At 36.5% G+C, this 15,171-nt stretch overlaps 1 pseudogene; it reads left to right on the forward strand.

Moving 5' to 3' along the window:
* The first annotated feature begins 3,431 nt into the window (after window positions 1-3,431).
* Window positions 3,432-10,317, forward strand: LOC138160907 (transmembrane protein 205-like; annotated as a pseudogene).
* Window positions 10,318-15,171: the final 4,854 nt, after the last annotated feature.

The following is a 15,171-nucleotide window of genomic DNA, read 5'->3' on the forward strand; positions in this document are numbered from 1 at the left end:
CATCAAAACAGACAGACCAAATACCAGCACCACAGTCATGCTTCCTCCCAGTTCAGTCCTCAGTTCTCATTTCTCTCTCTCCAGCTGAAGCAGCAGCTTCTAGATTCTGGCTCCCAGAAGTTCTTCTTGCCTCTCTCTGCTCAGGCCTCTCTCTCTATCCACAGCACTAGCCCCTCCCAGTTCAGTCCCTTCTTGTCATGTCAACAAGTCCATTCCATTGTGGGGTGCAAATTCAATTACATTACCAGTAACAGTCAGTTTTCCAATGAAATCAAAAGTATATATAGTCATATAAAAATGTTCTAAATTATTATTGACTATTATAAATATCCAAATACCAAAAAGGACATATGAAAGAAGATGGTTTCTGCATTCAGAGAAAGAACTGATAAATAGAAGTATGTGTAGAATGATTTTTATATGTATATGTGTGTGTGTTTGTAATGGTAGACATCTCAATATTGGGGGGAGAAAAAAAGAAAAAAGAAATTTACATGACAACTGTATCATATATTTAAAAGGAATAGCAAGTTGTACATAGTAGATTTGCAGTTTCATGTGGAATCATTTTTTAATTACACTATGTTGTGGAAATGTTTGTTTTATCCCATAAATTAAAAATAAAATAAATAAAATTTTTAAGTATATATTTTTTCTGGGTAAATTATTTTTGGTTAAAAAACTAGATAACCAGCCCCTGACTTGTGCAACAAATCCTATGAAGTGATTATCTTTTCAAAATTGAAACTATATATAAATATAGTCATTGATTACATCCCATTGGAAATATGCATTGAAAATTTAAAAATAGTTTTTTCTCTTTATTAACATAATATAATGACAAAAGATAAGAAAAGTGTATGTTGAGCTCATTTGCTACAAAGTAATAGTTATAGAAAAATTTTAAAATAAAAAAAACTACTGAATAGCATGCCTAAAGATAAGCCTATACTGATGCTGATAAAAATTGTTACATAGGATGAAGTCATTTTAAAATCTAATGAGTGGGCAATACTTCCTGGTTCAGTGGCCAGTCCTCTCTAATGCAAATTTTTTGAGGCCTCCTTCCTTGCTGCCATCATGGAGTAAATAGTCAGTAAAATAGACAAGGGGACTCCTGGTGTTTGTTCTGTCAATCCTTCAGCATTGAGACACACATATCACCAGAAGTTGCTACTTGCATTTATATAGCTGCTGGTTGTGTGTGTGTGTGTGTGTTGGATTGAAATATATAACCTTTGTAACAGCGCTATAATTGTGATTTGTTATTGTGCTCATCTTTGATAATTGTTATTTATAGATATTTTATATACTAGAAATGATAATTTTGTGGTATATACTTAATGTTGAAATATTTCAGTACTTTAAAAGAGCTTTGGTTTCATTGGTCCAGATATTCTGTCTACTAAAACAGATTGCAATCCTTATAGTCAGAACATAAAAGTAAAACCTTGGAAGAATGTGGAAAATCAGGAGAATCCAGATGGTCAACTAAACTCATTGAAATTTTGGTTTTTCCCCAGTTATTTTCATGTCAGAAGGGATAGTTTGTTCTAATATCCCCATTGCCTAGCACGATGCCTGGCTCATAATTGTTTCTTATTAAATACTTGTTGATTGCTGCAGACATAGTCATAGTCCATATTATGAGTCCCATTGAAAATGTGCTATTAAATATGTACTAACCATTTGGGAGGCACTGAAGTTTCAGAAGACAAACAGCAAATCCAAAACTAGTTCTTATGTGGTTCTGAGTAATATTTTGAGGAACAGCAACATAAAGAGGTGAAATGACTTAGCACAATAGAAAGTCACTGAGGTCAGACAGATATTAGAGTAGAAGACTAAATCATAACCCACACAAAGCATTAAAATGCTAAAAGGAGAAGTTCAGTCTTTTTGCTGATTCAGTCTTTCCAGAAAACTGGAAGGAGCTTTGTAAAAGTAGAAAGCAATCCAAGAGTCAAGTCAAGACCAAAAACAAGAATAATTTATTCTTACTGTTATTTTTTTTTTGTTCCTGTCTCAGTGTTGATTTTTTTGTGTTTGGGGCATTATATTGCCTTTAGTATTGTTAATGTGAGTCCCAGGAAATCACATTCTTTTCACAGTAGCAAGAAGAGAATGAATGGTGCCCATATGTCCACAAACATTTTTGAAACCTTCAAAATAATGAATACATACCAACTCAGCAATTTTCACCAAAAGCAACAGGAGTTTATGATTCTGTCTCAAAGTGTGTCCTGATGTCTGTTTAACTTGGATCTTGGCCCAAAGAGCTTTATTTCCTGTACTTCAGAAAGGGAAAGAATCCTAATGACTCTCCATGGACATTCTCTCTCCTTGGATATGTCTCCTTGGGGTGCTTGTTCTCTAGGAGTTATTCAATCAAAACTAAGTTCAGACTAAAAATGTGTAATTTTTTGTCCTGCCGACATTCTCTCTACACATACTACTTATGACAATTAAGAATCAAAACTAAAAGTATTTCGATTGTTTTCAGGAGCAACTGTACCTCACCTTTCAATTTTAGTTTCAATTGGGTTAATAAGTAGGACACCTGGCTTATCAATAAGGAGAGTGTGGTGTCCCTTCAGTTTGATTCAATAAATAATTATCGAGTGCCTAGTAAATTCTTGTTATTGCTGGGAGCTTAAGTATTTTTGCATGTAGCTTGATAAAAGAAGAATAAAAAGATGATAGTGAAGTCCTAACTGAGACTAGATAATGTGAAGCTACCCTGGACCCAGTTATAGCTGTATAACTTCCTCCAGCTACATTAATAAAACTTAGAAGCAAAGGGGTAAGAGCAAAGAAAACAGGTGATGAAGGATAAGGAAGAATTGAAGTTTGTCAGAGTATAAGTAGTAGTACAAGGAGAAAAGCAGGTCAAGGGTGGAAGATAACATATGATTGACTTGGTTAATTACATGGTTATGTGACTCTATCAGGAGGAATGTGAGACCAGAACACTGATGGAAGGAATGGAGGTAATGAAAGTCAATGCTGGGATAAGGAATATGTTTAGAATAAGTGAAGCATATAGTCAATCAGTAAATACATGTGCCAGGCACTGTGCTAAGCAGTAGATCTACAAAAAATGCAAGATATAGCCTCTGTTCTCAAGGAACTCACTGATGGAGACAATATTCAAATAACTATGTACAAACAAGATACATACAAGATAAACTGGACATAATCAACAAAAGGAAAGCATTGGGATTAAGGAGGATCAGAAAACATTTCCCTTAGAAGGTAAGATTTTAGCTGAAACTTGAAAGAAGCCAAGGAAGTCAGGAGACAGAGGTGAGGAGGGAGAGAATTCCAGGCATGGTGGAAAGCCAGTAAAAATGCATGGAGTGATGAGGTAGAGTGTCTTGTCTGAGAAACAACAAAGAGGTCAGTGCCACTGGATCACAAAATAAGTCGAGATGGGCAGATATCAAATGGAAGAAGACTGGAAATTTAGGGAGCGACAGGTTATGGAGGACATTGAATACCAAATGGAGGATTTTATATTTGGTCTTGGAGGTGATAGGAAGTCACTGGAATTTATTGAGTGGGTATGGGGGTGGGGTGACATGGTTAGCTGAATGCTTTAGGAAGGTCAAGTTCACAACTGTGTGGAAGATGGACTGGAGTAGGGAGAAACTTGAGGTAGGAGACCAAGCAACAGGATTTTTTTTTGCTATTTGGAGGGGGGGAAGGCAGGACAATTGGGGTTAAGTGACTTGCCCAAGGTCACATGGCTAGTAAGTGTTAAGTGCCTGAGGATCGGATTTGAACTCAGGTCCTCCTGACTTCAGGGATGATGCTCTATTCACTGCGCCACCTAGCTGGCCCAGGATTTTTCAATAATCCAGAAATGAGGTGATAATGTTCTAAATCTGGGTGATGGTAGTGTCAGAGGAGAGGAATCATTTTGGGAAAGGTTATGATGGTAAAATCAATAGGCCTTAGCAATTGATTGGATATGAGGATATGGATTTGAAGGAAAGTGAAGCATTGATGATGATACCTACATATTGAACATGAATGATGGCAAAGATGGTGGTATCCATGACGGTAACAAGGAAGCAGAAAGAAGGGAAGGTTTGGGGGAAAAGACAATGAGTTCAATTTTGGACCTGTTGAGTTTAAAATGTGTATAGGACATACAGATCAAGAGGTCCAATAGTCAGCAGAGTGTAAAGGTCAGCAGGATTTAGGTCTAAAAAAGAAAATTTGAGCAGTATCTATTGGAATTAAAGAGATCTCCAAGTGTAATGATCTTTAGAAAGAAGAGGACCCAGGACACCCCTATAAAACACTAGGCAGCTGTCACCTAGATAAATATCCAGAAAAGGGAGACTGAGGAGTAGACAAGCACATAGGAAGAAAACCAAGAAAGAGTGTTCTGTCGTGAAAACCTAGAAAAAAAGAGAATCAATGAGAAAAATGGGACCGACAGTGAAACATTGTAGAGATGCCAAGAAAGATTATTAAGAACTTTGGAGAGGGCAATTTTGGTTGAATGACGAGATCAGAAGCCTGACTGTAGAGTTAAGAAGACAGTGAGAGAAAAGAAAGTGCAAGCTCCTACTGCAGACAGGTTTCTTGAGGAGTTTAGCTACAAAAGGGAGGAGAGATGTGATATTAGCAGGAATAAGGAGATCAGGTGAGGGTATTTGAAGACTGATATATTTTTAGGCAATAGATATGGAGAGATTCAAGATATATAGGAGAGTGGAGACGATAGAAGAGACAATTTGCTGGAGAAGATGGGAAGGAATAGAATCATTTGTGAGTTTGTCTTGTCAACAACAAGAGCCATGTCCCTGTGAGACAGGGGTGAAGGTGGACATAGTGACAAAAGGCATGTAGGGGCTGTGAGATTGGGGAAAGGAGAAAAGAGGAAGTTCTTAGTGACTGGACTCATTTTTTTTTGCAATGGAATAGGAAGCAAGATTCTTGGCTGAGAGGTAATGGGGATGGTGAACTATAAGAGGTTCGAGGTGGGATGAAAAGATTTGGAAAAGCTGGGTGATGAGTGGCTTAGTAAGTCAGTAAGAAAGGTAGAAGGATTGCCTGGCTTCAGTAATGATGCAATTGAGATTATGTAATATTAATCTGTGTTGAATCCAGTCAGCACTGTTTCATCATTTTCTCTAGCTTTACTCAGCAGCATGTAAGGAAGAACAAAGAAAATGGATAGTAAAAGGAATCCAGAACTAAGGAATGGCAGGAAAAAAAATTAGTAATGGTATATCAGAGCAATGGATTCGAGAAAAGAGGACAGAGTAGAGAAGAATTAATTCACTATGGATTCAATACGGAGGAAGGAACAAAGTATAGTAAGTCAGAGGGAAAGAACTAAGAGATTGAGATGAGAAGGACAAGAGATGAGACATCATGACACGCGTTAAGTTAGGTAAGTAACTGCCTAGGGATAGAACTTTAAGATAGTAATGAAAGGAATGTAAAAACAAACAAACAAAGATATATAATCTGTGGATATTTCTATTTAAAATTGGGGAAAGGAACAGAAATCAATCTGTTGTAAATAGAAACTAGAGAATATTGAGAGTAGACAAAATCTTCAGAGGGTTTGAAAAGTCTAGCTAGTCCTAAATTAAATTCAAAATCACTGGGCAAGGGGTCCTAAAAGGTCATTTCTATTCTAGTGATCTCTAACTCAAGCTTCTTTTTTAAGTTAACATTTATCTGCATCTCTTCACAAAGATACATCTATCTAATTACATGTTCAACTAAACAAAGAGCAAAAGGGACTGATTAATACACCTTAGGGAGGTGTGCTGGTGGTGTGAAAGGGTTGGGGTATAAATAAAACCATGCAGCCAAGTATTTAAAGTTCATGAATCATAGAATCAAAACAAATTATCAAGGGTAAAAGGGAACGGAGAAGTAACATAATCCAATGTATTCCTGAACCGAAATTCTTTTTCCAACATTCCAAACAAATAGCCTTTGCTTTAAAAAGGAGAATTCACTTTCTCACAATGAAGACAATTCTACTTTTGGAGGTATAGTTATTAGAGATTTTTTCCTTACTCCATGTCAAAATCTGCTTTCTACATATTGCTTTGAGTTCTATTGTCTAGGTCTGAGCAAAACAATGTCCCTTTTCCACATGATAAAGCTTAAATACTCCCATTTACCTTGCATATTTCTCTTAGTCTGGAACTAATTACCATATTTTACATTATTATATCATTGAATACTATGAATTCAAGTAATGAGACCACATCAAAGGATTCCTTATTTGCACTAATCAGGATGTAACTGTCCTTGATCATAGCTATCAAGACCCTCATTCCTTAAGTGTTTTTAAAAATCCAATTCAAATTAATATTTATTAAGCATCTACTTCCTATGTGCTAGGATCTAGGGATACAAAGAAAAAAAAAACAAAAAATCTTCTTACTTGATGGAATTTTGCATCCCTTAGGAATAAGACCTATGTCTTGAGGGAATAAGACCTATATAAAGATAGATAGATGGATAGATAGATAGATAGATAGATAGATAGATAGATAGATAGATATCAAGATAAATTGAGAAAGAAAAAAGTGCTAATGATTGGTAGAATGGGGAAGGATTCTGTAAGCCAGTGGCACCTGTACTAAGCTGAGAAGAAAGATAAGAATTCAGAGAGATAGATTTGAGGTGTTGGTCTATTTATTGGGAGAAAATTAAATATCACATCTGGAAAATAGTCCAGTCTGTTTGAAACACGGAGTATGGTGGGGAGGGAGGGTAATGAAAAATAATATCAAAAAGTTAGATTGTACTCATAAGGCAAAACCCTTGAAAGCAAGTTTCAGAGTTTATATGCTATCCAGGACATAGTTTAAAAACTATCTGCTTAAGGGAAAGGAGGAGGACAATGAACCAGTAAAGACAAAGAAGAGAAGTCAGACTCAGGAGAGTCATGGCATGGAAGACAAAGGAGGAGAGAGAGTTCAAGAGGAGGTGGGTGGCCAACAGTATCAAAACCAGATACAAACAGTATCAAATATTACCTTCAGAGAAGTCAGGGAGGTTGAAGCCTGAGAAAAGACCATTAGAATTATTGGAGGAGTTATTACTCACAGAACACTATGAAAATTCTCTTTGGGTACCTACATATGTGTTCTGATTTGGATATTATTTACCTTGAAAAATAGTAAAGTATCGGGGAGGAAACTCAAACATTAGCTGGGGACCCATGCAATTTTACTTCCACGAATTCATATGCGGATGAATTGAGAGAAAGAATATGGGTCATAAATAAAAAGCAGCCTGAAGTGGAGCACATAATTAGCTGCAGCTGCCTGTTGGAATGAAGAAATGGCATGTATGCTAATCACATCATGATGAAGTATTCCCCTTGACATGTCATCACTTGGCTTCCAGCAAAAATTCCCAGATCTATTAATAGGGAAGAACATAAGACATGAGTTTGCAGAATTCATTAATCTTTAAATTAAAAACATCTTTGGATGATTTTAAGTCATAAAAACTCCTTTTCCCTTTTTCAGACTGGTAAGATGAAGCAAAACTTAAAAGGATTTCAGGCCACCCACTTGCTAATTTTAGGTAATTAATTAGACTTTAATAGTTCTTTTCCAAACTCAAGGGTTCATTGCTCTTTAAAAAAAAAGCAATCCAGAAATCTCCAAATAACAATAAAATGTCTTTATTCCAGGAAAACTAATAGTTTTTGAGAACATAACTGTTGTTCAAGATAGTTATTATTTGGGAGATTGTGACAAGGCAAGTGGAACTCTGGGTCAGTTTTCTGAAGTTTTATAATTTTATATTGGCTACTCTGCTTATTTAAAAGAATTATGACCTTCCTTATTTTTATATCAAAATAATAGGATTTCCAGGAAGAGAACAAATAATTGGATAACATGATTTTATCAGAGTAGCAGTTTGCAGAATCTCAGAGCTGGGATGCCTCTCAGAAACCACCTAGTCCAATCCACACATGAGCAAGAAGGCCTTCTGCAAATGAAAGAGAGGTGATCCTTCATCCCTCGAAAACCTCTAGGGAAGGAGGACTTTCAGATAGCTCGAGTTAGGAAATTTGCCCTTGCTTTAAACTCAAATTTGCTTCTACTTTTTGGAGCAGAACAAGTTTATTCTTTCACATGACAGCTCTTTTAGTACCTGAAGGGCAAATCACTTAATTTTTGCCTGCTTCAGTTTCCTCATCTATAAAACAGGCATAATAGCAGCATTGACCTCCTATAGTCATGAGGATCCAATGAGATTATTTGCAAAACTACTTTGCAAATCTTAAAGTGATACATAAACAGTAGTGGTTACTACAAAGTAATTTTAAGAGTTTGGGAGCACTAACAGAATGAATTAGACAATTCTCAGGTGGAAGGTAGCAACTGAGCTGTGCCTTGAAGGAAATTAGGGATTCTGTAAGTCTGAGATGAGGAGGGAGTTCATTGCAAACATGGGAGACTTCTTGTGTCAAAGCATGGAACTGGTGGATATAATATCATGCTTAGAGAATAGCTAGCAGGCTGATTTGACTTGAGAGTACAAGAAGGAGAGAAATATGAAACAAAAGTGGAAAGGTAGGTGGAGGAGATAATGTAGCAAATGTGAGGCTGAGTCCTATCTTCTTCAGGCTAAACATCCCCATTTCCTTCAAATGATGCTCATATACCATGAAACAGAATTGTTTCTACCATCATGTTACCATTTTGTGACTATTTTCCAGTTAATTAATGACCTTCCTAAAACCTGCTTCCTAGAAGGGAACTTAACACTTTAGATATAGTCTAATTACAACATGGGGCAGAGAACCCTCTACCCCTACATACCATGCCTCTTTTAAAGCAAGCTTTTTGGTTGCATTAGCCTTTTCTTCTTTTTCTGTGTGGCTGCTATATCTCACCATTAATGTTTTCTTTAAATCTAGTATTGTATTTTTATATCTTTTGTAAAATATTTCCCTATTATATTGCTTAAATAATAGCGTCTTTTCTCCCAATTACATGTTAAAAATTTTTTTTAAATTTTTTTAAAAAAAGCTTTGAGTTCCAAATTCTACCCCTCTCACCTGCTTTCCCCTTCCATGAGATGGTGAGCAATCTGATAAAGGTTATATATGTGAAATCATGCAAAATATTTCCATATTAGTCATTTTATACAAGAATACTTGAACAAAAGAGAAAGAAAAGAAAGAAGGAAAGAAGGAAAGGAAGGAAAGAAGGAAAGAAGGAAAGAAGGAAGGAAGGAAGGAAGGAAGGAAGGAAGGAAGGAAGGAAGGAAGGAAGGAAGGAAGGAAGGAAGGAAGAATATAGTATGCTTCAGTTTGGATTCACACAATATAAATTCTTTCTCTGGAGACAGACAGCATGTTTCATAGTAATTCCTTTGGGATTGTCTTGAGATTTGTCTTTGGGATTGTACTGCTGAGAATAGCTAAGTCATTCACAGTTCTGTGTCTTGCAATATTACTGTTATTGTGAGAAAATGTTCTTTATACCCTCCATCCAGGCTCCTCTTAATTCTTTTCCCACCCTACCCCTAGGATTTGTGTTGTTCCAGGACCTGCCTCAACACACTTTCGGACTGGTCCAGAGCAAGATTTTGCCCTTCTACTTCCACATCTCTCTGACCTGTGCCACCATCAGCCTGGACATTTTCCTGTTCCATCACTCATTGGTGAAGCTCACCTTTACCCTGGCAGATGGTCAGCTGGGCCTCCTGGCTTTGAACCTGACGCTGTTGGCTCTGAATGCTCAGTAGTAGAGCCCAGGACTACAGCTGCTATGTGGGCCCTGTAAGCAATGGAGAAGGATCAAGATCTAAGTGGGGAACCCCCAGGACCACCCCAGAGCCAGGGCCAAGACCCCTACCATCAGCTTCAAGAGCAGGATCCCAAGTATCAGGCCCTTTGCAGACCTTCTTCCGCTATCATGGCCTCTCCTTCCTCTGCAATTTGGGGAATCTGCTTGGCAATGACATCTGCCTTGCCTTCCTGGCACTGCACCTCCAAAGTCTATAGGAGCAGGACCTCTTACTGCTCAGAGGAGGGGGTTCTAGCTCCTTCCCTGAACCCAAATCTAAGCCACATAGAGTAGATTCACTTGGACTCTGTTCAGCTGACCATGTTGGTCAAGCAGCTAAGAGATAGAGGAGAGCCTGCCTCCTTTCCTATCCTCTGTCTGTCTATGGTCTTGGGTTCTAATTTTCTGATCTAGGCCACTCTTTATAACTCTTCCTCCTTCCTCTGGCTGTTCCAGGTATTGAATGTGGCTCTGAAAAGCTACCTGAGCCAGAACTGGGAGACTTTCTGTGACTGTAATTCTATATCTTGTATTTCCCATTAGAAATGGTTTCTCACAAAAAAAAGATATTACTGCTATTGTGTGCAAATTCCCCTGGTTCTACTCACTTCACTTTGGATCAGTTCATGTAAGACTTTACAGTTTTTTTCTGAAGTCTTTTACAGCACAATGACATTCCATCACAATCATATACCACAACTTCATCCATTACCCAACTGAAGAGCCTCCCATAAATTTCTAATTCTTGGTCACCACAAAAAGAGCTGCTATGAATATTTTTTGGGGTACAAGCAGGTTTTCCCCTCTTTTCAAAATCTCCTTGGGATATAGACCTAACAGTTGTAGTTGCTAGATCGAAGGGTTTGCATAGTTTTATAGTCCTTTGGGCATAGCTCCAAACTCTTCTCCAGAATGGTTCATTCAGTTCACAGCTTCACCAACAATGCATTAGTTTCCTAGTTTCCCCACATGCCCTCCAACATTTATCATTTTCTTTTTCTGTCATATTAGCCAATCTTATAGGTATGAAGTATAATCTCAGAGTTATTTTAATTTGTGTTTCTTTAATCAATAGTGATTTAGAATATTTCTTCATATGACTATAGATAGCTGATTTTTTATCTGAAAACTTCCTGTTCATATCTTTTGACTATTTATCAATTGCATTCTTATAAATTTGACTCAGTTCTCTATATATTTGATAAATAAGGCTTTCTTTCAGAGATCCTTGCTATAAAATTTTCCTTCCAGTTTTCTAATTTCTTTCTAATTTTGGCTGCATTGGTTTTCTTTGTGCAAAAGCTTTAAATTTTATGTAAACAAAATTATGTTTCACATGTTGTCGGGTTGTAATAGCAAGCAAGGAAGTACTTAGTGCCTTGTTTCAGCTATTTAATTATTTAGCACTTTGTTTCAGTTCAAGTTTCTTTTGAACTTTGCCCATGATTATATCAAGTCTTTGTTAAGAAACAGAACTTGTGAAACCCACAGTGGGAGGAATTTGCTGATGTAACAGGAAGGGGTGGAACAGGGAGGAGCTAATGAATATATATATGGAGAAGCCCAAACTGGAAGACAGCAGATCTGAGAAGGGGAACAGTTGTGGAGGCCGGCACTCTTTGTCTCTTTTGTCTGTGTTGATTTTTGTTTGTGATACTTTGTGCAGAAGCCCTGGGACCTTACTGAAAGCCATGAAAGAGGATTTTCTGGTCTGTTTACAGAAGTCCAGGAGGAAGGTTTCAGATGTCCTGGGACCATACTGATGATGTGTGTTGAGTTCTCATACTTTGTTGGTGGGTCTGTGTTGATTTCATAGGCAGATAGCAAATTGATGATGGTGCCAGCAATGTGCATGAATGTTGTTTTGGCTCTGTTAAGCTGTATCTTCCCAGAAACAGAAACTGTGAAGGACTTGAGGTGGACTGGACACTGTGAGCTTCAATACGGAACTATACAAAGAACTGGATGAAGAGCTGGATGAGGAGCTGGATAAAGATCTGGGAGCTGCCTACTTGTGAATCCAGGTGACAGTTGGATAGATTCAGTCAGGAGCTGGACCGATGGAAGAGGAACCATGGAATTTGGGAACTAGGCTCAAGTCAAGATGAAAAGACCTCTCCTTGGGTACTTAATGCTGATTGAGAAGATAATGGCCTAGGGGTAGGAGGATTTTGTACTCTGTACATTGTACCTCTTAAGGATGATTGGAAACTAATCTCCAATCAAGAAGAAAGAAGACTTTTTGACTAAGAGATTAAGATAATGTGACCTAGGGGTGGAGAGTTTTGACTTTAAAAAAATTAGAAAAAGAACAAAATAAAAATCCCCTATTAAATACGAAATTGGAAATCCTAAAAATCAAATGAGAGATTAATAAAATTGAAAGTAAGAAAACCATTCAGCTAACAAATAAAACTAAAAGTTGATTTTATAGAAAAAAATAAAATAGATATACCTTTGGTTAATTTGATGGAAAAAAGGAAAGAAGAAAACAAAATTACAAGTATGAAAAATGAAAGGTGTAAGTTTACCACCAATGAAGAGGAAATTAAAAGAATTGTTAAAAGTTATTTTGCTCAAGTATATAGTGATTAATTTGCTAATCTAAATGAAATGGATGAATATCTACAAAAGTATAAATTGCCTAGATGAACAGAAGAGGAAATAGAATATTAAATAACCCAATCTTAGATAAAGAAATTGAACAAGCCATTAATGAACTTCCTAAGAAAAAATAGCAGGGACCGATGGATTCACCAGAGAATTCTGCCAAACATTTAAAGAACAATTAATTCCAATACTATAAAAACTATTTGGGAAAATAGGTAAAGAAGGTGCCCTACCAAATTCCTTTTATGACACAAATATAGTACTGATATTTTGGAAGAGCCAAAACAGAAAAATAAAATTATTGACAAATTTCCGTAATGAACATTGATGCAAAAATTTAAAATAAATACAAGCAAGAAGATTATAGTAATGTATCACTACGATCATATTCTATGACCAGGTGGGATTTATACCAGAAATGCAGTTCAATATTAGGACTAGTTCAATATTAGCAAAACTATCAGCATAATTGACCATATCAATAACAACCCAACAGAAATCACATGATTATCTCAATAGATGTAGAAAAAACCTCTGACAAATAAAACACCCATTTCTATTAAAAACACTAGAGAGTATAGGAAGAAATGGAGCTTACATTAAAATGAGAAGTAGTATATATCTAAAATCATCAGCAAGCATTAACTGTAATGGAAATAAGTCACAAGCCCTCCCAATAAGATCAGGGGTGAAGCAAGGATGCCTATTATAAACACTATTATTCAATATTGTACTGGAAGTGCTGGTTATAGAAAATGAAAAAGAAATTGAAGGAATTAGAATAGGCAGTGAGAAAATAAAATTATCACTCTTTGCACATGATAAGATGGTATGCTTAGAGAATCCTAGAGAATCAACTGAAAAGCTAGTAGAAATAATTAACTTTAGCAAAATTGCAGGATACAAAATAATCCCACATAAATCATCAGCATTTCTATATATTGCCAACAAATTCCAACAGCAAGAGATAGAAAGAGAAATTCCATTTAAATAAGTGTAGAAAACAAAATACTTGAGAGGCTACTTGCCAACACAAACCTAGGAACTATATGAACACAATTACAAAACATTTTTCATATGAATAAATTCATATCTAAATAAATGGAAAAATATTTATTGTTTATGGGTAGGTTGAGCCAATATAATACAAATGATTATTTTACCTAAATCAGTCTATTTATTTAGTGCCATACCAAACTACCAACAACTTATTTTATAGAGCTTGAAAAAATTATCACAAAATTCATCTGGAAGAACAAAAGATCAAGAATATCAAGGGAATCGATGGAAAAAAATGTCAAAGAAGGTGGTCTAGACATATTAGAGCTCCAAGCAGTAACTATCAAAATAACATGTTACTGGTTAAGAAATAGGGCTGTGGATCAGTGGGATAGAATAGGTACACAATACATCATAGTAAATGGCCATACTAATCTAGTATATGATAAACCCAAATGATAAAAAACTAATCTAGTATATGATAAAATCCAAGCCTTTGGAACAAAAACATATTATTTGACAAAAATTGCAGGCAAAACTGGAAAGCAGTATGGTAGAAACTAAGTAGGGATCACCATCAATTCTTAGGGAACTGAGCTCCACTGAGTTTATTAGTCTAAATATGGTGGTCTGGATATTGTGTTAAATAGGGACATCATAAGGATAACAGAACTTAGAGCTGGAAGAGAGGTGAAAAATTGATGTTCAGAAAGATCAGTGGTTGCCCTTGGTCACATAGCTCTTATTAGCAGAAGTAGTCTTCATACCCAAATCTAACTACAAATTCAATTTTCTTTCTTCTATACAGTGTTTCCACTTCTGTTCCCATGACCACCATCCCAACTTGGACCTTATTTTCTCTTGCCTTGACTATTATATCGCTTCTTTACTTATGTCCTTGCCTCCAATGTTTCTCCCTTCCAAAGCAGCCTACAGGGGTGGCTAGGTGGATCAGTGAATAGAGCACTGGCCCTGAAGTCAGAAGGACCTGAGTTCAAATCTGGCCTCAGACACTTAACACACTTACTAGCCTTGTGACTTTGGGCAAGTCACAACCCCAATTGCTCTAAAAACAACAACAACAACCAAAAAACCCAAAGCAGCCTACATCCCATTACCAAAGTGATCTTTCTTATAGACAAATCTTATGTATGAAGACCTTTAATAACACCTATTGCTTGTAAAATATTCAAAATTACTCTGGCATTCAAGGCCCTCCCTAAGCTAGTGCCAATCTATCTTTGCAATTTCATTTCCAACTCACTTCAAATCAGAAGAAGCATTTGCTATCCTCTGAACACTCTTGATGTTTCTGCCTCTGTGCACTGGTTCACATGGCTACTTCTGTTTACAGGGTCTTTCTTTCCATATCTCCCAATAAATAGTTCTCTGTTAATTGAAATCACATACATCTTTCAAGGCCCTATTATCATCTCTTCCTTAATCCCTCCATGAGTACTTTGTATTGCTTTTATGAATTTTCATTCTCTATTTTTTCTTGTGTCTAATTGTATAAAAATCTTTTTTTGCTCTGCTAGTTCACTAAAGATAGTTTGCTATGAAGTAAAGAACACTGGACTTGGAATCTAAATGCAAATTATATCTGTGAGCATCCCCAGCTGTATGATCCCTAGGCAAGCCAAGTGACCTCTGTGAGTCCAGGATTTGCAATGCGAATGAAGAGAATCAAACACATAGGTTCATAGTATTTAGAGCTGAAATTGACCTCAGAGATAATTTAGTAAAATTCTCTGCGGAAACAAGA

Source organism: Petaurus breviceps, unplaced genomic scaffold, assembly GCF_028583685.1.
Source record: "Petaurus breviceps papuanus isolate PSGF00001 unplaced genomic scaffold, PetGlider_PUasm1.0 183, whole genome shotgun sequence".
NCBI lineage: Eukaryota > Metazoa > Chordata > Mammalia > Diprotodontia > Petauridae > Petaurus > Petaurus breviceps.